Source organism: Bombus pyrosoma, linkage group LG12 (assembly GCF_014825855.1).
Source record: "Bombus pyrosoma isolate SC7728 linkage group LG12, ASM1482585v1, whole genome shotgun sequence".
In the NCBI taxonomy this organism is placed as follows: domain Eukaryota; kingdom Metazoa; phylum Arthropoda; class Insecta; order Hymenoptera; family Apidae; genus Bombus; species Bombus pyrosoma.
In genome coordinates this window covers 5,606,055-5,632,037 of record NC_057781.1, presented here as the reverse complement: position 1 = coordinate 5,632,037, position 25,983 = coordinate 5,606,055, and the positions used below count along the sequence as shown (strand labels likewise).

The 25,983-nt window shown below is 43.7% G+C and overlaps 1 protein-coding gene across 10 annotated transcripts in view; it reads left to right on the top strand.

The window, feature by feature from the left end:
* LOC122573408 (agrin-like) overlaps nucleotides 1-25,983 on the top strand; it is a 382,715-nt gene that overhangs the window by 33,736 nt on the left and 322,996 nt on the right. For 6 of the 10 annotated variants that reach the window (XM_043739723.1, XM_043739726.1, XM_043739725.1 and 3 more), the window contains exon 1: nucleotides 24,706-25,934. The exons of the other annotated variants lie outside the window; for them this stretch is intronic. The gene's annotated coding sequence lies outside the window, so the exon portion shown is untranslated. Of the gene's footprint in view, nucleotides 1-24,705; nucleotides 25,935-25,983 lie in introns of those variants that run through there. 10 annotated transcript variants of the gene reach the window in all.

Below are 25,983 nucleotides of genomic sequence, written 5' to 3'. Positions count from 1 at the left end.
ACTAATCTAAACGTCGATAGTGAATTTATCGAGAGGCATACTGGTTAGGGTTAGGTTTATTGATTTATCGACTCGAAGTCGCGCATAGATTATAATTTTGAATAAATCCGGTCTACGAAACTTGCCCGTAACTCGCGCGTCGCCGTTTGTCTTCCAGCTTAATTATATTTTAATCGTCGCATTGGACTCGACAATGGCTGTTTAATAAATTGCGCCACTCGCGTGAATTCCACGTGGAAAACGGTCGTTCGGATTAGACGGCCGGATATTTTTCTACTTTTAAAATCACTAGCTGATCGGTATCGAGAATACATCCGATACGAAGGGGCGCATACAGCATCGATTACCTAATTGGGTAAAAGTTAAACGCGAGTGGAAAGATCACGCGATGTCCCGGAGATCTTAACGATCGAGTCGCTAACGAGATAGGCCAGTTCTAGGTAGTGGCGCGTTAACGATGGGCCCCCACCGTCCGAAATATTTTATATCCGAGATACCTTGGCGCAGCGGATCCACCATTAATTTCCAAGGCACCGTCGTTTCGCGCCTAATAAATGTTCCCTTGAAAGAGTTTTGGGATCGTCAACGCGCAGTCGATTCGATAATTTACTATTTTAGCCGCCGTAAATAAGCGCATCAGTTCGCGTTTATAGGAGGCAACCCAGAGTGGATGCTCGCGGCGCTCGAAAGGATTATTGTAAAACAACCTGAAATAAAAGTTAGAACGGGGCGCCATCCGATTATGTCGGCCCCTTTTGTGCCATTTTCCTCGTCGTCGCCTTCTTTCGTTACGTTTCTGTCATCTTCCCTTTCCTCTTTCCTCCTCTTTCTTACGTAGAAACAAAATGTCCGAGACAACATAAAGAATGGCTCGACGATACCATCTTCGTTACAGCAGTTAACGATGAAAATGGTAATAAAATGTGCGCTAGGTTCTTTCGTGATTTCGCGACGGGTTTATAGGTAGGTCGATCATAAAATATAAAGCTAGCGAGTTGGAACAACAATAACTTTTGATCTAGATTTCGTCTGGTGATGTACGTGGTGATTTCTGCGCGGATCTAATTAATATCGATTTAATAGTCTTTACAGCGTTAAATTTATGTTAACGATCGATGGTCGCGGGTGGAACAGATTGGTATCGAGTGCAAGTCGAACACGATTATTTAGAAAGTTGGTTCCAATAAAATGAGATTGAAGTTTTAGCTTTTTAAATCTATGAAACTCCTGCTCTTTATGGACACAATCGTTATTCCTGTATCGTTGGTAATCATTAATACTAATGCACCCAATAAATCAAATAGTGCCTTGTATCTTGACTCTACCTTCTATCAAATATTTGCAAACCGTTATTCGTAGGGATATAACAGTATTACTGGCTCTAACTTTATTATCCTTTAATTATGTCGCCCACAACGACGATCGTAAATTTGAAGTTGCAGATCTGGTCGCACTTGAATAAATGTTTAACAAGTAAATCTGGCCATACTGGTTTCTGAAAACCACTTAATAAATGAATTACATTGCCGTTCGGTGTTCATTTATTTCTCGTTTAATCTTTACGAGCTTTGGCAAGGGTTCACCTGAAATAGTTGAGTTGTTATCGGCGGGGAACGCGGTTCGCTGATTTCTTGATATGTAGATTATCATGAAAATGGGGAAACTAGTTATCCTCGGATGTTGAACTCGGTAACAAAGTTTCTTGCGAGACGCGATGCTCGTCGACTTTCGTAAGTATCCGCCGCCCGTAACGTAGCGGTCTTCAGGCGGTAATGTAGTTGGCATCTTTGCCACCAATGGGATAGCGGCATCTGGTATGTGCTCCGATCTGAAAAAAGTATTTTTTTTACTTAACTGAATTTTTGTAACGTTACAGTTACAATTCTACTGACATTTATTCTTGTTACTCTTGCAAAAATAATATACTTTTATTTCATCATGTAACGTCGTGTCAGTTGCATTATTCAGCATTAAATTATAAATTATGCGAGAACTACCATGTGAAAGGGGTACACAAATTTTCTTATACAGTAAAACGTAAAATAAATTTAAAGATTATATATTCACATTGTTTACTCAAATTTGTTTTATTCAATTTTTCGTCAACACCAAACGCCATAGCGCAAACCACGTGACGCGTTTGAATATGCGTGCGTGTCGATACTATCGATAGTTACTAGTCGATGTTGCGTTCGATTGAATTTCGATAATCTAAACTTCAACGCAGTTTGGAATACGTGACGGTTGCGTGTGTTTGCTTTTCGTTCAGATCCGTCAAAATAATTGGATATTGCGTGTTAGTTCTGTTTGTTCGGGAGTAATTTCTATATTTAAGTGAGATATAATATTAGTATATTCAAGTAAGATGTTTATATACGTCAGTGTGGCGATGTGTTTCGCATCGAAGAAGAGTATTCGTCGTGTAATATGTATGTATATGAATTTCATCGTACGATTTAACTGATTCCTTAATAAACTTACTGTGAAAATAATGTATCGTTGTTTCATGTTATAACGAATTTTAGAAGATATCGATATCCGTGTGATATGTCTTGATCAACAATTATTCTAAATAATTATTCTCGGCTTATTATCAGATTTTAAGTGTGGTCATGAATTGACAAATGGCGTCTAACTTTGCATTACATTTTCAATAAGCTGCATGTATCTTGATTACAAATATTTTAAGCGTAATATTTGGTAAATTTTTGTTGAGATATTTTATCGAACCAAGTATTCTATATGCCTATTATTCATATACATATAGAATATTTCAATTATCTCTTTCACGTTCGTATCTTCATTATTTTCCGTGATATAAATATATGTATGTTGATGTTGAAATGATTTTAATTTTTTTTATGAAAATCACACAAACGAAATGAAACTAAAATTCTTATTTAAACATTACGAATCGTCGAATTCGAAAAAGAATCGAAAGAGACGCGTTGAATCGAGGTATACCGTGTTACCATCTCCCGAAGATAAATCGTTTTGAAAGCGTCCCTTTCTCTTACAAATCCGATTCGCCATCTCTTCTGAATACCCGACGAGTATCAGCCACTGTTCTCGATTTTATTAGATTTTGACGAGCAGAGGTACTGCAATCGTAATACGGCGTAGCGAGATTTCAAGAATTTCTAGTTATTTCTAGAATTTCGTGGAAATTATCTACGAATCTCCCAGCCACAAATTTATTTATCACTTTCCATTGAACTTCTAATTATAAATTATGACACAATTTTCTGCGTAATCACAGCGCAATTTTGCAATTTTCATATTATTGTGCGTGCGTCTCGAGAGGGAAAGAAGATGTTTAATCTGAACGCGTCACCCTTAATCCATCAAGCTTTTATGGCGTATCCTATTCAAAGAGAAGGCAATATTCTTAGGTAGAGCAGCGTAGCTTATACCGGCGACGACGAATAAAATTTCTGCCGGAACGAAGTATCTTGCGGGGAGAAGAAGTCCAATGTCTTGCGTTGGATCATCGATCACGTCTCCCGCAAGGGAACCCTTTCTGATTTCATACACCACCCACTTGCTCATTTTCAGACAATTTTTCTCCCCCTTCTCTTCTACCTTTTCCTCATGGCCGGTTCTAAGCAACGTTGACATTCGAGCGAAACGGATAACCCGACCGTGATGAACCTTATTATGGATCTCTTCGTTTCACGGCAGAGACATCGTATCATTCACAGTCTGCGTTCAATCATGGCGAACGGAAATTCGAGATAATTTGTCCGCCACGTGGCGTTTTCGGAAAGTATCGACGTTTAGAATTCATCGAGCGCGCGTATCTATGTTTTGTTAATTTATTTTTGCGTAACATTTATTTCACATTACGCTTTTACTCGCAAACGATAAAACAGTAGGACACAATGCAAAATTGGTCGCGTGATTTGTTCGTCGGAAAATGTAATAATTTTTTACTGTATTGCAGTCACGTACGTAATTTCGTGTAATATATCGAGGATGTTTCGCTTTAAATGTAAATGTTATAGTTTTTAGCGTTTTAGATATTTTCTCCTTTAATTGTTCCCCGTTCCACTCGTTTCCTTTGTGTATAGAACATCCAGAAGCTATAGAAACATTGATACTAGAAATCTATCGCATCCATTATTCATCGAATCAGTGTACCTTGCGATACTATACAGTATTATCCTTTAAACTCGATAAAACCCGTGGGTAAAGGTAGATAATAGAATTCATGGAAAAGAAGCTGCGTTTCTACTGTTGTTTGTAAACGCAAACAGATATAAGGAGTTAATCACTAAACGTAGCTGGTTACGTTAGATTCGTACGCTTGACAAACCTTTGAACTCGGTGTATCGTATCGGAAGACTCGTGCAACAATGGTAGAGACACGCGTCGCTCTTGTCATATTTTCGTAGTCTCATAAATTTCAATTATCGTACGAATTCAAATACAAGAATCGACCGAGAATTTCTATACCACGTATCGCGGAGCAATCTCCAAACATTCGATTTCATCGAGTTGTATTCTCCGCTATACTTATCCCTTGCTTTCTCAACCGATATCTGCCTCGTTCCTCGACGTATTTCATGAAGCAAACAGCAGACAGGAAATAAGATTTATAAGGTCGATTGATATAAAGTCTCTAAACCGGATAACGCGCTTATTTTCCTCGGTTTCGATTGATCACGATGTACCAACGCAATTCCACGTTGGTGTTCGCTGTATTCTCGTTTTCTTCCCGTCGCGAAATAACATTGTCTGTACCGCTATATAGCCATTAAGTTTTTATTCCCTATATGTCGGGTTTTCCGCGGTCGTTGCGTACCTCCAACTACCACGAGTACGTTAAAACCACTACCCCTCTTTTCATCTCTTTCCCCTTTCGCCATCCTTTGTACGCGTTCTTCGACGCTTTCTCCGAATGGCTAGAGGAAAGGTAGAAAGACAAAGTCGCGTGATGGCATCCTCTACGCTCGGTAAATAAATTGTCTCGATCTTATCAGGAGTAATAGGAGCGCGCACGACACAGATTGGTCGGCGTCGGGCACGCGAATTAAAAGTTACTGTCCTGCCTTGGCGCGCGCCTCGCGGAAAACTCCAAAGCACAAGGAGTAGCGCGTTTTATGTCGTTTACCATCATACAGCCAATCTATCGTGCACGGTATTTTGTTGGATTTCAAACGGTCTTGGATTTTGCACTGATTTTACCGCGATGTTAATTATCCCGGACTTTACCGTAGATACGGGATTTTCCTAAGTTTCTTACCTAAAACTAAGTTTGCGAGTTCCAACCTACGTCATCGTACTTTCAACTTGTTAGACTGGTCGAAGTTCGTAGCCAGATAGACCTTCTACGTAGTAAATATCTGTCATCAAGGTCCGATTGCTGATGTAACTGGACAAAGTGTATCTTACCGCCTGCCGATCTTATTTTTGCTTTTATATTTAAAACCGGATATTTGCGCCGTGAGAAAAATAAGCAATCCGTACACATGCAGAAAGCATCCGTTGTTCTCTCTCTCTCTCCCTCTCTCTATACGTCAATCATCATTTCCTCGCGTTAGACAACGACGCGCTCGTGAAATCTTTTTCCCATAAAGGAAATCGAAGCGGTCGCCTTTTCGATTCGTCGCTCCCGATTTCCTGCGGATATATTTTACCGTTGGAGCTTTTATACAGCAACATAGTCGGTAAATGTCTTACGTGAAAGAAGTACGCTCGCTCGAACCACCAAGCTTTTCTACCCTCTGGTTTATCTTTTTCGTTTCTTTGCCTCCTTTCCGTTTCTCGTTCGTCATTTCCCTAGTCGTCTCAAGAGACGAGGGTCTGCTTCAACATTTTTTCACGCCTCGTCTCTTTCTCTTTCCTCCTGCCTTTTGTTTCATTCCGTTTTCATCCACCGCGTTTCTAGGTTCACTCGCGCGAGAACATCTGCTTTCAACATGGACTAGCCAGTTTCCTCTAACTCGCAGAACCGAGCTACAAAGACGCGTTGACCGAACGAGAGATTAATAGAAGATCTACGTCTCGTTTATTTCTATCCGATTGATACGATTTTATTGGCCCTCTAAGATTTATCGACACGCTGTTTTGCATATGATTGATTCGCGTCGATTCTCTCGTTTCCTCGACGATACCGTGTCCTCTTTAGCTTCTCTTCCTTCTATCCTGTCCCGCGTTTGTTCCATTATCGGTCCTGATGCTATTGTACCGTTCTGTCGCAGAAGCGAATATTGGCTACGAAATAGTAAGACGTATCCCTTGGATTCTACCTCCCTTTCCATACTATCGCCTCGACACGATATTTTTCAAAGCATCCCGCGAGAAAATGGAACCTGCTTATTGAATCCTCTTTTCGCATCCTCGTATCGTAGTTGATGAAAATGTAGAAGATCGTATAGTCGAAGATTGACGTGTTACGATTCGTAGAAATTGATGTTTTTCAAACGATTGGTTTTTAGAAAAGTCTAAAATATTGCTTGAACGGTTTTTAACTTACTTTTATTTATTTATTTATTTATTTATTTATTAAGCCTTCAACATAGGAGTTTGAGAAACTTCAGTGGCCCATGGGAATAAGCAAAAAAGGCTTTCATTAGTAGATGGAGATATTTTTTCTGGAAATTCTCGAGTGCTGTTCGCAAAAGCTCAAGGTTCGAACGTTCGGTTCTCGAAAACTTAATTTTGAAAATTTAAGGTCGTGTAACTCTGATTTCGAAAGTTCGAAACATAAAAGCTTTTACCTAGGAAATTGAAGCAAAAGGAAAGTTGTTCTAAGACAAACCGTTAAGAGAGAGGAATCGAGTAAAGCGTTCTATTACTTTATGTCGCCTACGATCCGATATCGTCGATTTATTACCGACGAAACTTGATGCAAATTACAGTAAAAAATGGCTAATTAGAAGCGAAAGAACTCAGAGTCGCGATGATTAATTTCAGCGAAATGTAAATGTTCGTTCTTTTCTGTTTCAGGTGAGTTGGTAAAACAATCATATTTGTCATCCATGAATTTTTCCGGGACTAATGGAAACTCTTGCGGTAAGACCTCTCCTTGATTTACGAGCTCGGGATATGAATGTGCAGGTGGGAGGTTCGGTAGAAGTGTCGGGTGTGAGTTATTAGCTGAAAAATATGTTTTCGCGAAAACTTCGGATTAAATTGACAAAGGGGCCAAGTTTTCAGCGTTGCGAATTCCGCCGGCCCAAAGACGTGATTTATATTCGCATTAAGAGATTTTAAAAAAGGCTTCGACGGATTTCGAACAAATTTCTCGACTATGATCGAATTCGATCTCCTCCTCATAATACCGCCAAATCAAATCATTTCGTCCTCGCGTTTGCTCGTTTACAAGTAGCAGCTAATGTTTATACTTGTGCACCGTTATATTTCGTTATGATGCACTATATTTTCGTTATAAAGATTCTATCGCGTTTAATCTGTCGCATTGAAACTTATTAATTCTCTATTAATCGACAAAGCTAATCAACGCGATAAACGTTGAAACGTAGATTTACGCGAATAACGGCATATTCTAGCTTCAGTGGCATACCCGTTATAAGCGCTTTAATTTCGGATTCTCCGAGAAATTCATATCCCGAGTTAAACGACCACCCAGAAAGTACTCACCGACGATCTTTCTTCAGACGTTATTTTTGTTTCTGCTGGCCTCTTATTCGTCCCTTACCCTCTTGTAAATAACTACAATTAATCCCGGATTGATATGCCGAATTCTATTATAATTGAATTAGACTAAACGGAAAGTTGTAGTAGTGGTGTGTACGTAGGATGGTCGCTAACGAGTGGTACACCTGCAAGACTAGCTTCTCTACCTTAAACACAAATTGAATATCTTCCGCTCTGGCTTTACCGGACAAATTAAATCGTATCTTTCCCCGGTGGAAAATTTAACGACGAAATTAATTTGGTCCCCTTTCGTGGCACCATCCTGGGCCCTGGAGGTGGTAGCTGCAGCCTTCCGCTAACGTCAGTCATATTTAATTGTGCGTTTAACGTACAGTCAGCCTCGCTAATTATCCGCGTATTGTCAAGAGGCTAGGTCAGTCGGAACCGTGCAAATGTTTATCTTTAATTGTCAGTGTACACTGGCGTCGCGATATACGAAGAAATAACCGGCCGTTTTCATCCACGCGGTCGTTGACTGTTGAAGTTGCGGTGCCGGTTGTAAAAGGAGTAAAGGGCGTCGTGGCAGTGGAGTAGGGAATATCTAGGAGACTCTGGGAAACTTTCAGTAGGATGGTAGGACACTAACCTGGTTCGACTAATACTGGTGAGGTTTCGTCTACTTTAACCCAACCTAACTTAGCCTTAGATTAGACCAACGGACCATGTACTTGTTCACTTGCGCACCGTCTTTACCGACACGGTCCTCGACATAACCGTACCTTTCCGGTAGCTGCACTTTATACACGCCGTTCGCTGGGATTGCGAAGCAAAGATACATGAAAACTTTCCTTCAAGGAATTTATCCTCGTGTTACTCGCTCAGTCCCCTCTTCCTTCTCTTCCTCCTCCATTTTTCCTCTTTTCTTCCACCTCCTTTCTTTCGCCTCTGTTTTCGAGAATTTTTTGTCATTTATCAAACAATAATCCTAGAAGAGAACGTCGATCGGAACTATCGTTTTATAAACTAGTTTAGCCTCAAATAGATTTTCGAGTATATCGTAACGCATGACGATATTTGCGCACGAACGTACTGTGCTCAGTGCTCGTTGACATTTCAACACTACGTTCGAAAGTACGTTCGAAAGTATATTCACGAGCGAAATCGTTGGTCGTTTAATTTTTATTATTTCGGATCCGTGATTGCTCGGTATCGAAATTAATTTCCACTCGTTTATATTCGTGTTGTTGTTGGTGGACTCAACGGTCCACCCTTAGGCTCGAGGAGTACATAACGTTCGTTTGACGGACGCAGGATCTGTAGCGAATCCGACTGTGTGTATTTAAGGAATCGACGCCAAACATAATTACAGGTTTCGCTCGTTTGCTTCTGACAAACACACCTCTCTAGCTAATACGGTCAAATACATTCCTGTGTTTCCCTCCAAGTTCGGAACTCGATCGCTGGTAGCATGCATCCACGACTATCGTTAAATCGCTTTCGTATCGTTTTGCTCCTATATCGAAATTTCTACGGGTCATTTACGAATTAACATAACGTATGGCACTGGAATAGTTGGTTTTACGATTTCCTTGAGCACTTCCTACGGGGAAGTTCGAACTTCTCCAGCTCCGGTGTACTTGGCGTAGTTTCTCGTTAATTCTGCTTCACGCATGGCCATGAAAGCGAAGAAAGCAGGCCAGGTTTGGCTTGACACGCGTAAATCTCCCGCAGGTTAGTTAGCGTACGATATTTACGTTGAACCAGTAGATTTGCAGAATTCTCTTTGGAGACAGCCGCATAATTAGGTCCTGGGAGGACAGTTCCAGAAAGTCGCGTAACTTTGTAACAGAATTAAGCTACCATATCTCATTCTATCTTTCCGCATACTCCCCCGTTCGTTCATCCGGTTAGGTTTAAACCCCTTTCTCCCTTGTAGAATCGCATGGTCCCGCGTGATGTGATGTGGCGTTTCTACTACATCCGGACCGGCATATTAAATTCCTCCAAGTTTCTTCTCATTTGACACGTTAGCACCTCGTATCTTTACGGCCTGTAGTTGCGTTTCCTACGATTCGCGTTCCTATCTTCCTTCATCTTACTCTCTCTCTCTCTCTATTTCTCTTTCTTTCTCGTTTACCTTCTCGATTCATAACCCTCCTTCGTTGTTCTACGAACTGTGACCTTCGAGCACGTGCTTGACTTAAGCGCAATTTAATATGGTATAAGTTTGTGTAAGGAGTGAGGATGGAAACACAAGTTGCCGCGCCTAATCAAGCCTCGCTTTAACCCCGAGAACTGCTCCCCAGAGATGTTGGAAACTACTTGTATAACTAATAACCGCGGTGGATTTCCAATCTGAAACTTGGCACGCGAAGAGTGCTGGACCTGCAAATACACTTGGCTTTTCCAATAACCGATGACGAGTATCAATTTTCTGGAAACATCGATTACGAGAAAATCGTTACCGCGTTCTTGATTAATTCAAGTAATTTTCCTTTATCGTCGTTATTACTATTATTATGATCTTTATTGGGAAACGCTAGCAACAGTTTCGCGTTCAGAAGATGACATCCTTTTGCTGAGACATCGATAGTCTTCATCTGATGTAATTAATGTCCACTCGACTTCACGGTCGTTAGGAAGTTTAACGCGAAATTATGGAGAATCCAATCGTGGCTGAGTTTCCTCATCGACATTGGTGTATACATACATACCTCATCCGTGATATTTACTCCATAAATCTGACTTAATTAAAGTCGTACCTCGCGATATCTCGCGATTCAGACACCGGCAACAACGTTACCGTCTCGCATTCTACGTAATCAAGTGCATAGAACAAACTTGATAGAACGCTCTTTGATTAGAGAGTTTGCGAGCAGTCGTTCCGCTTTATCTGTCACGCGGGGATAGCGCGGAAGCGAATCCTCGAGAGTCGCGCGTGAGACTTTCGTTAAACTTATTTGCGCTACCTTTCTGTTCAATGGATTATTGATTTACAGCGTCTCGGTTCTAAAGTGTTTGATTCGTTGCGCGGAAATCGTGGTACTCTTGCTATTTCTCCATCTTCCATTCATCGAAAACCATATAATACCATTGAAAAACGCGCGATTACGTCTATAACGTCTACAAGATGGGGTGAAAATCGTAATATACTCGGTAAGGAATTGATTGCACGTTAGCCACGGCAAGGAAATTTCATATTAAATTTTTTATTCATTTTTTTTTTACGAAAAATCAGCCATTTCGTTTCCTACGCTATATACATGCGCGGCTCAATAGGATATATACGGTCCTCGGCTATTTTCCCTTTTTATCGTTCAATATCTTGACTGGACAATTTGTACGAGTTTCGCGACGTGGATCGTTCCGTGGCGCATTAAAAGTGCAACGGATAAGTGACGTGGTATTCGGTTAAAAGTTTCACAGGAACTGGTTGTACGAAAGGGTAATATATTTCGGTTGCGATTTATGACTTCCGACAAATTTAAACGCACTTCATACTTCTCCGCCGATAGGTATCGATTTCTGGGCGCACGGCTGGTGCCACGACTTCGATATAATCGCGTTATTCCGGAAGCAGTGTCGTCGTGTGCTCCTCCCGGCTCTTCGTTTTCCGTATTTGTCTTGTCTTCCGTTCTGCTCACAAAAGAGAGCAACCGTCGACAGAGAACTGAATATCCTGGCTGCTAGCGAGGCGTGCGAGGCAGAGACGGAGAAATGGTCGGATAGAGAGGCAGAGAAGATCAAGGACGAACGTCTATGTGAAATACAGCGTGCGAGACCGCCAGGCAAAGAGTAGTGACGGAGAAAGGGAGGGGGAAAGGAGGCAATGGAATTTGATATCGTGCGCAGGACCAGGAAAATAAAGTGGAAAAATTCCATCTGGTCAGACGTATCAACCTCTATGTCCTTCTGGCGGAAAGAAGAGAAAGTAGGATGAAGGTACACGAGGACAACTCGGCTAGACACTCAATACACCCTTGCTCGATTCGCGGGAGAAGCACCGCTGCAATACCGGGGGATGAAGATTCATAGCGCCGACCAAGAAATTTATTACATTTTCGGTGTATAGCCGGGTGTAAAGAATTCGAACGATCCAACGTTTTGGTTTCTTTTACCCTTACCTTGCATCTAAGAGACAAGTTTTGTCTCTTGCACGAATAATCTTTTTCGCAAGGTCTGCGGTCCAGAAAAGTGAACAAGAATTCATTACAACGGAAAAATTGTTCTCCGACGGTATTCATTCTTCATCGAGATTCTATCACGAGTACCTCTCTTAGTTATATCTACGAATGACTACGAGATTCGTTCTATTTTAAACAATCTTAAATATTTGTTAGAAAATTTACTTAATCTTTTATCATAATCGACCGATCTTTTCAAATTCGAAGACGAGTCTCGAGGTATCTTTATCCAACTGCTAGGATATTTAGAAGGTTTAGACGTCGTTGATTTCGCTCTGCCCTCATCGTGTTTCCTTTCGTCGTTCTTCCGTCTCACGACTCGTTAACTTTCGCGACAGCAAAAAGCGTTGAACGACGAAACTGGCTGGTACAGTCCGGACTGGTTGGCGACGAACCTCTGGTGCGGGCGTTGGCAAGCATCGCGACGCGTCTCGTCGCGTCGTTCATGTTCACTGTTTTCGTGTGCCATCCCTCTGTCCATTCGTTTGCGAAAGTGGAGGACGTCGGGCCTGGCGAAATTAAAAACATTTACTTCCACGAAAGAAACACGAGAGGCGAGGGTCGCCGCTCTCATAAGCCGGTGACACATCTTGCAGCCAAGGGAAGGAGTAGGATGAGCGGAAAGCTCGTGAAACAGGCCGGAGCAACGGAGGGGGTAAGTGGAAACCTCCTACTCACTTTCGAGATGTACACAGGCTCGTGCCAACGTCGGGCGAAAGGAAGCAAGGGGGATGGGGAAGGATGAGAGAAAGGACAAGTCGGGAATACCAGACAACTACGACGGTGAGAATTAATTTGAGATATTGCGCTTACCTGGAGAATTGGATCTGGATATCGGGGATTTTGAACGTGTTCGTGAGATCATTTATATCCCGTGCAACGAACGTCTCAATCGATACGAGATACAAAGGAAAAATTTATGAATAGTCAGAAGTCTCTTCCCGCGAATGCTGCTTTAAATTCGTACGATTGTCTGAACGTTGTGACGATAGATATTAGAAGCGTCCATTCGTGTTCAATGCTACTCGTTCATAAAAAAGACACGAACTTTGTCGAACTATAGATTCGCACGATCGAAAAGCGAATGAATTTCGTTGTTGGTATGGAGGACTAAAACTATCGTTTCCACCGACTCAAAGAGTCTTGGTTCTCGAGAGGCGGTTAGTTGCAGAATCGAACGAAACTTTGCGCCGTTGCTCGTGATTCTCCGTTAATCGGAGTCTCTCGTCAAAGCTGGAACAGCATCGAATCCAATTTCTGAGTGGCGACGAGCACCGTGATACAGTCCACGTGACGTGAAACGGGGATAGCTCTAGCCAGAGGAAGCTCGGTGATGGAGGCTGCGTAAGCAGATTACGCAACTGTGTAATTGAATGGGCACTCTAAATACCCCGGCCGCTAATTAAGAAGGCGATCAATCGATTATCCCAGCCGGCATCGATACACGTTCCTCCTTCCACCTGGCCCTCCTGATCCGCTCTTCTAGCAATGTAGCCGTGACGCCGACCAGAGATTCGTAACATGGTTGGCTGTTACCGGAGGGGGTTTTAACCCTCCTCCACACCCCCTACTGCGCCACTTACCACCCCTGCTAAGTCTGTTATCAGCAAACCCCAGCCTCATCGGAGACTGGTGCTCGGCTAACTGCCGATTATTGCCGGCGGCATAATCTTCGATTAAAATCAAAGCCCGCCCAGCTCGTTTAACGGTCTCTTTAGGTTTCCCAATAAACGAGCTGCACAAGAGACGTATACTTCCATCTCGTTTCCCTTTACGTTTCGTCGATAGAAAGAAATTTCTATGCTGTCCGATTTCTCTTTTATCTAACAGGTGTCATAGATAAGGTAGAGGGCGCGATAGTAGGTATCCGTTTGAATTTTTCGAAATGATCAACGGCCGAAGATCGTTAACGAAGTCGGTGAACGGTGGTTATTCGTGCCGTGGTTGATAATATCTGAAATATTGAAGCGTTAAGTTGAACGGTTAGCATTTTTCATAGAAGATTATGTCTGAAGGTGAATCGTTGATCCTGACGACGCGGTGTGGAGGAGGGCGAGCTTTCGAGGGATTTAAGAGCCGGATGATAAATATTAAAATAACAATTTGAATTCCACTTTCGTTCAAGCTCTGTCGGAATCCCATAGCACCGGGAGAAGGTTTTGCAAGAAGGAAGGAAGGAAGGAGGTAAACTGTAGAGCGTGCGGATACTGTAGATTCATGCAATAATCATTCTGCGTGCTTAGTCTACGCGATCCATTATCTTTTTTCCCCGCTCTGTTTCTGCATCCTGAGACGTTCTTCGCGTCGAGAATCAAAGACAACGCGAATTTCATTGGGTTAAACGTATATTTTTTGCGTTTCGCGAATTGAACACGTGGAAGATAGATAGACCGATGTTCCGATAGAATCTTCGATTCTACCGCGCAGAAGAAGAACCGTACAAGATACGTTAGACGTTCGTCATGGCTAAATTCGAGCTATGATTGGAGATACGGCGATAGAGAAGATCGGTGTATCTATGAATTCGCTGTTCTATTACTCGAAATCGATCAGTCAGCGCGCAAAAGTTGCCGAGCATAGTTGCAGATTCGAGTACGAGTCTCTTTCTATCCTGTCTATGTAGGCTATATCGTAGGTACATTCTTGTATTTGACGCGCATCATTGCTCGCTTTGAGCCATTATTGTACGAACATGTGGCACGCGAAAGTCCATTCAAAACTAACCGGACGAGCAACCTAATATCGAAAGTGATCGTTCGCTTCTAAATTCGGAATTTCCATCATCGAAATTACCTTCCGTTTATACGAGTGAAATCGCGTTTAATCTGTAATTTCGTCCAACCGTGAACACTACTAACGATAAGTAAATTCGAGTCATAAATTTCGCGACGCGAAAAATCTTGAAACTTTGGTTATCTTGCTGAGAGGAAGGGGAGACCAAAGCGCGAAAATTGATATAAATTTTCCATTTTACTGAAAGTCCGATAACACGGTTGTGTACGTTAAAGCGGTTGCTTAGACGCTTGGATATTAGGGTATCCTGAGAGGGTGGCGAAGATAGAAGGACGTTGTGGAGGTTTTCAAGGGTTGTAGAGGCCGAGGGGGAGGAGATGGTTGGTCGGGCATTCGCGACAAAGGCTAATTGCAAAGCACGGGAGAACCGCGTCGCAAACGGGAACAAGCCCATATTACGTCGGAACACACAACCAGCCATCGTTACCCCATGTCCCTTCTCTTTATCTCTCTCTTGTAGTAGCTTTTGACGTCTTTCTCGCGCGTTTCCCCTCTGTCGATCCTTGCTTTCTACCTTCGCCAGCCCCGTGACTCGGCTCTTTCACGTAACACGTTACCTGCATGCACTGACCGGATATGGTGACATCGAGGACGAGCTCGAGGTCAGGTGACACCTCGAACTATGCGTACGCCGTAGAGGAACGATCTACTAGTATGGTCGACCATGGCTGAACTATGGTCCATCAGCTCGCTAACTCGGGGTTGGTATGATACACGCGCAAAGCATCCCTACAGAGTGGTGCGACCAGGTAAACCTCGACCTCGAGACCGCATCGCATACAATTTCCTCTATCCCTACCGACGGACCCTTTCGCAGTGAATTCAGCCTTCGACCGTATCCAACCTTCCTCTTCCCGTGTCCTCTGTCCGTCTCTCTTTCGCTCCGTCTTTATCATCGACGCTTTCCTTGCTCCTCTGTGTTATGTATCGTTCTATGCTCGGTCACGTGTGCCCATATTCACGCTTGTACACGCGTCGTTGTGTGTACAGAAGCTCTTTCGGTCGACGATGACAGGCAATAGCGTGCTTCGTCTCTCTCTCCCTCTGGACCGGTACAAAGGTGCTAATTGACAATATCGCGAGAATGCACGAAAATTGGCCGGAACAACGTTTAACGACGTTAGAAAATTCGTTAACGCCAGGCAAAAATGATCGATCATAAGCGGCCGGTGCCTTTCGGTGTCGCGCCGCGTTTCATGCACTTTGCTTCCCCGTGAAATTTCGCGCCGCGTCGATGCGCGCGACTAATTCGATCACAATGGAAGCTTTAAACGGGACTTAATCGAATTGAACTAAATGAAGGTTATTTAGTTGGAATATCGTGTCTGGCACGTGAAATTGATACGAACGCTTGGTACGGCAGGCAATTAGGATGGAACGACGTTCCTTTCTCCTGTACATCCACCGGTCAGGCAGAAGACAAGAGAAATCTTCGGATCGAGCTTCCTAAGGCATTTGACGATTATGGATCGCCGCTCGTAATTGAATGGATAATTGAAGCGATCCTTATCAAAGCTACGAACGTTATGGAGCACGGACACGGCAAACACGAGCTCGTTTGGCTGTAACTCCGTCGACCGGGCTCTTTCACCTTCTCTTTGAATGCGCCAAGAACATTCTATGGATTGGTAAACCAACCGCTAATTAATTGGTTAAATATTGATCGAGGAGTAAAATTCCGTGTCCCGAATGAAATTTGCTCGATCGTTCGCGCGAAAGACGATCTCAAGAACGAAACAAATATCCCGTTGCTGAAATATCAATCGATTCGCGAAATACGAGACTGATAACGCGGCGTTACATTTTAAGTTTAGAAATAGGATATCGACACTATGAAAATGTCAAACGTTTCGATGGCAACATTGTGTTTTTGATACAGGATACGTTTATCGACGTGTTCTCAAATCGATGTCGAGATATAAATGCTCGTACAAACGTGGACATAAAAGACGATCAGTGCGAAATTGAATTCCTTTTGCTTTTGGTCCTCCGGTTTCTCCCCTGACGGCCATCTTGAAATTCCATGATGTTCCATAGAATCGCAATATCCCGTAGTATCATGACACGGCATTGTGAGCAGAGGGTTGCGAATGACGGCTTTCACGGCTATGGATATCCAACGATGCATTGTGTGTACAATTTGTGACGTTGAACAGATTGACGCATTAACCATTGTTAACAAACTTGTTGTTCGTTATTCGTATACCAAAAAATTGTTGGAAGATCACATTCGATATACATACGACGACAAAATAGTATTCTTTAAATTCTTCGATCGATTACTATTAAAATTTTCAATTCGTAGAACATTCGCGTTTCGATATCAATATCCGATTTCAAAATCGATTATCGTCATCTAGCGAGCCTTATACTCGAAGAAACGCGGATTTTTAGCAAGAGGCAGAGAAGGCTGGAAAAGCGTAAGGTGGGCGAGTTACTTGGCATGCAGGACGAGGATAGTCGGGGCAGGAATTCCGTATGGATTAAGTAACCCCGTGCGCATAAGCCCGGATAGAATCGTGTACACGTACACAGGTTGCACGCTCGAAGCTTTAAGCGTACATTTTTAAACACCGTGCTGCGACTCCGTGAAAAAGCTCGATTTATTCGTCGTTTAACGAAACTTGATTTAGAGCGAGCCACGTCGCCTTTCCTATTCACGTGCGCGGATTAAAATCGTCGTAACGATGTTTCCCAGTAATTTCGTCCGCACTGCTGCGTTTTCCATAAAAATGTTGTTCTCAAGGCTGCGTTTAAAATATTTTTACGACGCCAAGTGCCGCTACTACTATCTCTGGGTAGTATGGGAAAAGAGACGTATCAAACTGAAACTCAAATTTCAAATTTTGAATGTTAGAATATTAAAATCTTAGTGACACAATCGTGTTCCTTGTCTCCGTAGGTATATCTATAATTTGCACGTATAATAACGCGAGCGATATATTTGGCAAGGTACGAGGGCGCCAGACAGATGTTGTCAAAATTGTCGGTCTCATTTTGCACGGCGTGTTTTTTCACGCTCTCTACATATCGTGGCTCGTTTTCGACATTTTTTCGCCCGGGACATCCTCTCCCTGTACCACGGAGGCGAATGGAGAAAAGACTGGACGAAGATGCAGGGTGACAACGCAATTTCGCGGTGAAAACACGGCGGGGAACGTATAAAGAGATTGTCTTTCGCTGTAGCCCGCTTAAAAATTTGCCGAGCACGGAATAAAAGTACCCTGGCTGACGTCGAGCGGGTTTACGTTTACGGATGAGTGTGCTAGAATTACCGGAGTCGGATCGACGTTCTCTTATGTTTGCACGCCAACCAACAAGGAGTAACGGCGTCCCTTGTTATGCCGCGCACGAGATAATAAACCTTTCGTCGGCGCAACCATAACCGGTACGTTGTTTCGCGTGGCACGGTTATAAACGTGTCCGCTATTCACGATCCCGTTCGACGAAAGAACGCACCGATAAACAGCCGTGTTATCGTCCTGCGATTAAATTTTCCTCGACATCGACCGAGTTAAATTCTTGTCAAAATTGTACAGATTTCTCCGTTAATGGCGTCGATACGTTTTACGAGAGGAATGACTCTACGGAATACGGACCGTGATTTGCAAGGTAGCGAGGAGCACGCGATGGCACTGAGTCGAAAATTTTCGCGAAAGCGAGCGTTCACCAAGCCGCGTTAAATCCAGCCTCGAGGCTCTGTTGTAAATATAATCAATGCTTTCTCGTTTATCCGCTTTCGCGAAAACCGCAAAATAAACGTCGACCAACAAACGAGAAAGGCAAAGAGGAGCGGAGCTACGAGAAGACACGCCGTGCTCATAGCAGCGGCAATCTTTTTGAACGTATCGGCTTTGCTTTACGTATATTTCGCATACGCTGGCTCGTACATTTTCCTATTTTACACCGCTGCTCTGTTTTAGCCAGCGGACGAGCTTTACGAACTGGTTACACGTATATTCGCCGGGAAGCGACGTTTGAGTTTGCGGCGCGTTAGTTGGCTGGAAAATTTCCGAAATGGATAACACGACGATGAGATTCGAGGCTCGAGAGAAGGAAGTTTTATTTAAACAGATGGTTAACTTTCCTCGCAAGAAGTCAAAGCGACGGCTTCCATGGTTACAAATGAAATCTGTTGACGCGCCAACTTCTCAATTGATATTATGCGCGGGCGAGGTCGAGCATCGTCGCGATCACTTTTCAACTCCGATTGTTTGCCACCGACTAGTCGATGCGTCGCGATTCTAAGCCGATTCTTTGCCAACTTGCGAACTTTCAAGAATATTCGCATTGTTTACCGTTTCAGCGTTTCGCTCGCCGTCGAAGTGGCGTCGATCGGTTTAATTGAAAAGTAACAGGCTGCTTTTCACCGATAGGTGGTTTCACAGATAAAGACTATATTTTATAGTTTAAGTTCCGGTAGACGGTATAATTAAAACGGAGCCCGAAATAATCGGCGTATCAACACTGTAACCAATTTCTCTTCGTCAGGTTTTCTGATGCCACCGATTAAATTCCCGAGTCGAGTTCCGAGAAAATTACCGAGTCTTCCTCGTCTATTTCGGTCGTTCGTTAACGACGTTGTTAGCAAGTGGAAATTGTCTTATCGTTAATGATTTCGCGAGCGAATTAAAAGTAGGAGAATATCGACCGCTGCGCCAATTCAAACACCTCTCTGCCTATAGTTGGAATTCACGAAGGGACATTGATTTATGTTCGACTCTCTGCGACATGACACCATGAAAAATTAACGCGTCCATGAATGTACAAACGGAATTTCGAATCTCGCTGAGAGATCGCAACATTTGACATCGACCATGCGTCCCGATGTATGCGATGCATTTTGCAGCGCGCTCAACAGCGGCCCGTGGAATGTTCGCTAATCGCGTAGAACGACATCGATCGAATTAATCTGTTTCGCGTTTATTAATAATGTCGCAACGCACGACGCGCTCGCCCAGTTCGAAATAAACCGGTCACGTTCGGTGCTGTGCGGCGTCGTCGGAGTCGCGTCGTGCCTGATAGGAAACGATTCTGGGGGTAACATCGAGCGATCGACATTTCGCTGCTGCCTACGGCCATTAATTAACACATCGCGACTGGCTGATTAACATATTATCGCGGCAAGACAGCCGTTGGTGTCGGAAGCAAAGCCGTCTTGGTTGTAAGCACGGAAGCGGTGAGATTGCGTTGCCTGGGAGGAGAAGGTGAAGGTGGAGGTGGAGGTGGAGGATGAAGGAGGAGGAGGAGAGGTCGAAGGAATGGTACGAGAAAGCAAAGGAAAGGAGGAAGTAGGAGACTGAATGCTGAGATTCAGCCTTTCAGAAACGAACAATAATGGCATGGCGGTGGTGGGGATAAGGGTGGCAGGGAAATGGCAGGGATGGCGGAGCCAGCGCTGGAGAATCCCTCCAGGCACGTTCGACTATTAACCCCGCCGAGATTCGGAAACGCTCGGCGACTGAAACCACCGTCTCTACATCCAACCCCTTCTAGGACGTTTGAACGAGACTTCTACCCAGCCGCAGTGTCACCGTAACAAGGGTGAACTCAATCCTCGAACAGGCAGATACTACCGGGGGACCCTGAATCAGTCTTCTCCGCCTTCATCTCGCCCGTTTCGTTCCATCTCTATTTTTCTGACCCCTGCGAGTTGGCATGATTAAAACAAAATCGTCATCGTTGCCTTCGGCTACGATTTTCAGGCAAGGGTGGTCTAGCGATTTACGAACGAAACGCAGTCGAGCACGTAGCAACGTCTGGAACGTCTAGATCGCCTCGGTCTCCTTTGTCCCTGAACAGAACCATCGACCGTTGTTCGATAACGTCACCGGGAATGGTAAAGGCGTTCGAGTATACGGGTTTCGAGATTAAAGAAGAGACATCGTGGTCTGGAAGCAACGCGTTTGAAAGTTTCATAAGTCGTCGCTTAGACGAGAGAAAAAGAGTTGCTTCCGGTTAGCGAGCGAGATCGATCAGGCAAACCACCGGAACAGGATCTCGTTAAGGATAGAATCGTCGAAACGATTTTTCAGCGTAACAACTCACTCGGCTGCTTGCTACGATTTTAAACCGGAGCCTATCGCTCTAAGAGTGCTGAAGTTTCCCAGATGTAGATAGTAAATAATTAGACGCCAGGATAAATAAATTACTCTAATGGATTCGTGGCATGTACCGTCGACGGAAGATCGGGCACATGATTTCTAAGACGGTTTATTAATGATCGCCGGATGTCGTATCATTGTATATTCATTTCTGCGTTCATTCTATCGCGTCTTCTCCATGGAGTTAGATAAAAGTGGGAAACGCCGCGAAACAATTTGTTATCAAGCGCAGCGATACCACCGCGAAATATATCTTTACGACATAAATAGCCACGTGTACCTCCCCTTCACGCATAAATCACTCCGTGACGGTTTTAAGACTGATTCGTGAATAATTGTCGTATTTTTGAGAGGCTTATATCTCGGTGATATTTCAAAAATCTCTTTATCACGTTGTTGTGTCGCGTCGCCGCAAGTGCTGTTCTTTTCGTACACGCGTGCACTGGTCAATATTCAAACGTTTTCCGTATATAACAATGCGGACGTTTTTATGCAGCAGTGATATCTGCAGTGACCCAGAAAGATATCGAATGATACACGTTTTCGTACGATATCGAAAGTCATTGGAAATTTATGCATCGACTATGTGTGAAATTCCCGTTATCGTATACGATCGAGTACAGCCACGACGTTGATTGAGAAATCGTATGAGCGAATAGTAAATAACGAGACCACGAACTTCACGCAGTTCTGATAGAGGTTCGTATTCGTAAGATCATGTTGCAGACTCAATGGGCGCCATTGGCGATACCCATATTTCAGACTTAGCGTATTATCGGGGTATTACGTGTACAAGCATGTTACTGCTATCTACAGGTACCTACATATGGATATTTACGGGTATGTGTGTCCCTAAATGAGGTTCGTATTCCCATTATCCCTAGGCGAAGTTCAAAAGTTCAGCAATACGTAAGGAAAGGTTTTATTCTAATTCCAATTTCCATTTGCAAATAACTCACAACGAAAGATCGTAATTCACATATAGCATTCTTTGCGACGCTAACTTTTATTGGACAAATTTTAACAATCACATACAGAGAGAGAATATCATTGTTCTTAGCAACGTTTCTCGTTACATCACACATATATGTCGTATACAAGTACTAAAAATCTGAACAAGTATGGCCCATCAATGGGAACGTTGCTCGCGTAACGAGCATCTTAAGGTGATTGAACAGTTCAAGTTGGGACATCGTTGTAGACGCGTTATCGACGATTGAGCGGCATTTACCTCTCGAATTTACTAGCTGTATCCGCGGTGTAACAGTCTCGTAACTCGAGCACAAACGTTTGGATGTTGGGTGCGAAGTCGTTTCGAAACTTCTCCGAACGCCACCGTGCCGGAATACATATTTCGAGTCAGTTGCTTTTCCTTTCTCCGCCAGCCGTTCCATTCACTTTTCTCCGCATTCGCGGACTGGCAGCGTCAGCTTTCCACGCGAGGTTACGTTTAGAGTTCGGCCAAGTTGGAATTTACCGTATGCTTACGCGAACAACGGCGCATCTGGCCGCGCGGCATCGAACACGCTTCCACTATGGTGAGCGAAGGAGACAAATGGGACGAGTCACCGGCGAACGCGTCGATGAAAGCGAGACGGAGCGAAAAGAGACCGCCACGCCGCCGACATGGTGAACCGGGTCGCCAGAGGGGTCGCGCAGTATGTAGGCTAGTTGGTAAAGGCAAACCCGAACAATTTGCCGTAATAATCCGATAACTGATAATACTGGCAATTTGGTTGTAGCTAAACGGATCTCGCGGCGTTGCATTGCGTGCGTTATCTCGGTTATTGTTATTGTTCCTACTCGATGACCGTTGAAGCTCACTAGTTGACGAATTCACTGCGTCGCGTATCGATATGCCGAGTCTATTCCGTGCCTTTCCTTCCACATTTTCTTGATAAGATAACGATAATGATCGATCGAATTCGTCGTTATTTATTTATTTGCAGCAACATTGTTCCTTTAAATCGTACGTAGATATTTACGCGTGTAACAGTTAACATACTGATACTACACGTGATGCGAGATAATGAGATTTCAGGAAATACCTCGCGTGGATATATGTATTAGGTTATTCTATAAATAACGCGGCTTTTTCATTTACGTAGATTAGGTGAAAATAAACAACTATCTGTTGGTAATTAATCAGTGACCTTCCTCCCCCCTCCTCTTTTATAATCGTTTGTTATCTTCGTACTGAGTTTTCCGTTCTATTTTTGGTAAAACTCTTATCGTGATGAATTCCATTGTTTTAAATTCAGCTTTCGGAAGGTATTATTTATGGAATGACATAATATAAATCTGTAGTATTTATGCAAGATACGCGCCAGCTTAATTAATGCAATTCAACAAAATTCTGGTCTTTACAACTTCCAGATGTAACCAAATCTCTCGAGGATCTAAACTTTTGTCTCAAATCCCATTCAGTTTCTTTGCTCTTTCGACTTTAATCTTGCCTTGTATTTTTCTTGACACACGGACGATAAGTTTAATCGTAGTACTTGTGAAAGATTCCTGTTCCAAATTTGAAATATATTTTGTGCTACTTAACAGCTACCATTTAACGATTAGACTCTAATCCGGATGATATGTCAAGTGTCATAAACCATGTTATGCTACGATCAATCTGAAATTCCGGTAACAAAGCGTGAAATATGATCGACGGTAAAAGTGAGAAAGTTCTCCAGCTTTAAGTTGGAAACGTAACTCGAATTCGACATATAACCGAAAAGACCCGTGTCACTTTAACCGAGCGAGTCAAAGAGGGCTGGAACGTGGACGAATCGCTACTCGGAAGACTCTTGAACCGACGTCAAGCGGCGAAACGCGCTTGCTAAGTTTCTCGGAAGTGGTTTTAGGACTGATTGATTTCTCACATCGAATCGTCGATACCAACTTTGAAAGCGGAATCGGAGGAACGCGAAAAAGGGACAGACAGTGGAGCAGACGCAGACGGTGCAACGGAGAAGGTAAAGGCAATGGGACAAGAACAGAGAGCAAATCTGAAATTCCGTGGGTTAACCACGGAAAACCGTTGACTGTACCGAGAACAACAATTCAATTGATTTATAGTGGTTTACGTTAATTAATCGATGCGAACGTTCGTGAATCGCAACATCGTCCTCCGGTACTGCTCGTGCTTACGTTACGTCGACTGATTTTGCGACAATATCATCGGCCGTTGGCTTTGTTCTCTTTTGTCCCATCATAGAACGTTCATCCGCTTAGTTGTTTCATCTTACCCAATAGGACAAAATGCTACAGAATTACACGCAAACTGTCGATTAACCTGCTTTACCCTATAATATCGAAGCGTATTAATCGTAAAATTTCATTGTAAATAGAATTCATCTATACATTGTCGGATTTAAATGTAGCTTATAGCATCGGAAACTAATGCGAATTATATCCAGTGTTTAATGTTCTATAGCGAGAATTTCATTTTCGTAGAAGAAGAAAGAAATTACGTCGAAGCGCTCCGTGAGAAAGCGCAGTATCCAAGTGCTGAATTGTAACACGTATAGTTGGAAGGAAAAGATAAAGGAGGAAGAAGAGAATGTAAGGCATGGGGTTAATTCCCCGATCGATTAGGTCGTTTTTGCGGCGTTAGCTTAGGCATCGTAAATTTACCGATTCTCCACGCATGAGGGACCATATGCACGCGCGTCGTATACAAGATCCGATGTTCGATCGTAGTTAAAAGACGGTTAAAAAGATATCAGACGACTTACGATTTCGGCTCGTTATCTATTTCACCTGCACAAGCAACGCAGGAGTAGCGAGTGTCAAGCATAAAGTAGAAGGAAGACTCTCGTCGGCTCGTACACCTGGCGCAGGCGCGGAATACTCCATCCCTCTCCCTTGGACTGTTTATGCCCTCTGCGCCCCCAGCCACCCCTTATCGCTATGGGGAACCGACGAAGACGGCGGACACGTTGAACGGAGAGGAGTCGAGTCGAGTTTCGGGGTTTGGGGTCGGCTGACAGTCGAACCGTGCTTCAGTCGGCCGGCGAACTCGCGTGCCGAGCCTTCGTCCCGGTGACGTTCCTCGTCGTCGACGGCGACAACTGCATCCTGTATCTCGATCAGTTAGCCGACACGATGCAAACGACGTTCCCTCGACGAGGACGCACATTTTTTCACGCCTGTCGGGTATCGTAAAGTTCGCCTCAACGTCGCGTCGTTGTCCGCGATTCATTCGTTCGTAAGGACAGTTTCGTTTAAAAGTTTCCTTGCGAAGTAGAAACGATCGTTCGTACGCTCGATTTCGTCAATCATCGGTAGACGTTCGAACAGAGAGCGCGTTTCCGATCACGAGGATGCCTGACGAAAGGGTGGCCAAGATCACGACTGATTAAATATGACTATCGTCGACGAAGGCGCGAAGGATTCTATACCGGATCACACGAAAACTTTATCAGTGTACAGTGGATGAAGTGACGTTCGACGGAGTGTATGTGTAGTGCGTAGAACTTAGCAAACGAAGAACCCTCGAAATCGTTACCACTCGAACTCGTTGCAACGTCTGGAAAGCGCCAAGGAAGAAAATCCATTAACTTCTTCTGTATTCGGTGCTCGGTGAGATCCGTTCAATTTCCTTCATTAATAACCCAGTGAGTGTCCGGTGGCCGAAGTTCCGTGAAACTTTTTCCGCCATGTACGATCCTACGCTCGCGATCCATTAAAGTCCATTAAGCGTCTGCTCGTGGCACGGCCGGAAGTTGGAAAAATCTCCGCGGAGACTTGCTGGCAATTCTCATCGCGAGAAACATCGACACATTCATATCGGAACGTATTTGTCGTACCCTTACGCAGAGGCGACGATCCATCGTTGGCATGTGTATACAAACCGGTGGGAAATATTACGTCGCAGAATTCGGTGAGCTTTATGAGCAGGATGGGTCGATAGGAGACTCGTGATAGCTATCGTTTAGCCGATGGTATTGTTCGGCAGAGACATCGCGTTCGAATATGAGAGCCTAAGGAAATCGAAAGAGGGAATCGAATGGCCTGTCTCAGCAACCGTGTAATCCAACGTTAACGAGGAAAGGAAAGCAAGGGTCCTGCAGGATCGGTGAAACGTGTCTGTCAGTGAAGGGACCGGTAGCGGGTCTTTTATTTTTCGCCGACTTCGTCCTTGGAGAGTGAAGTGTCGTAGAAACGAGAGGGGAGGATTACAAAAGAAGAAGGACAACGCGTGTTAATTAAAGAGCGGCAGAGACCAGAGAGAAACGAACAGCCAGCCTGACAGGTAAATATTTACCGACGCCGCGGCACAGTAAAATCGCAATTTCAGAGCG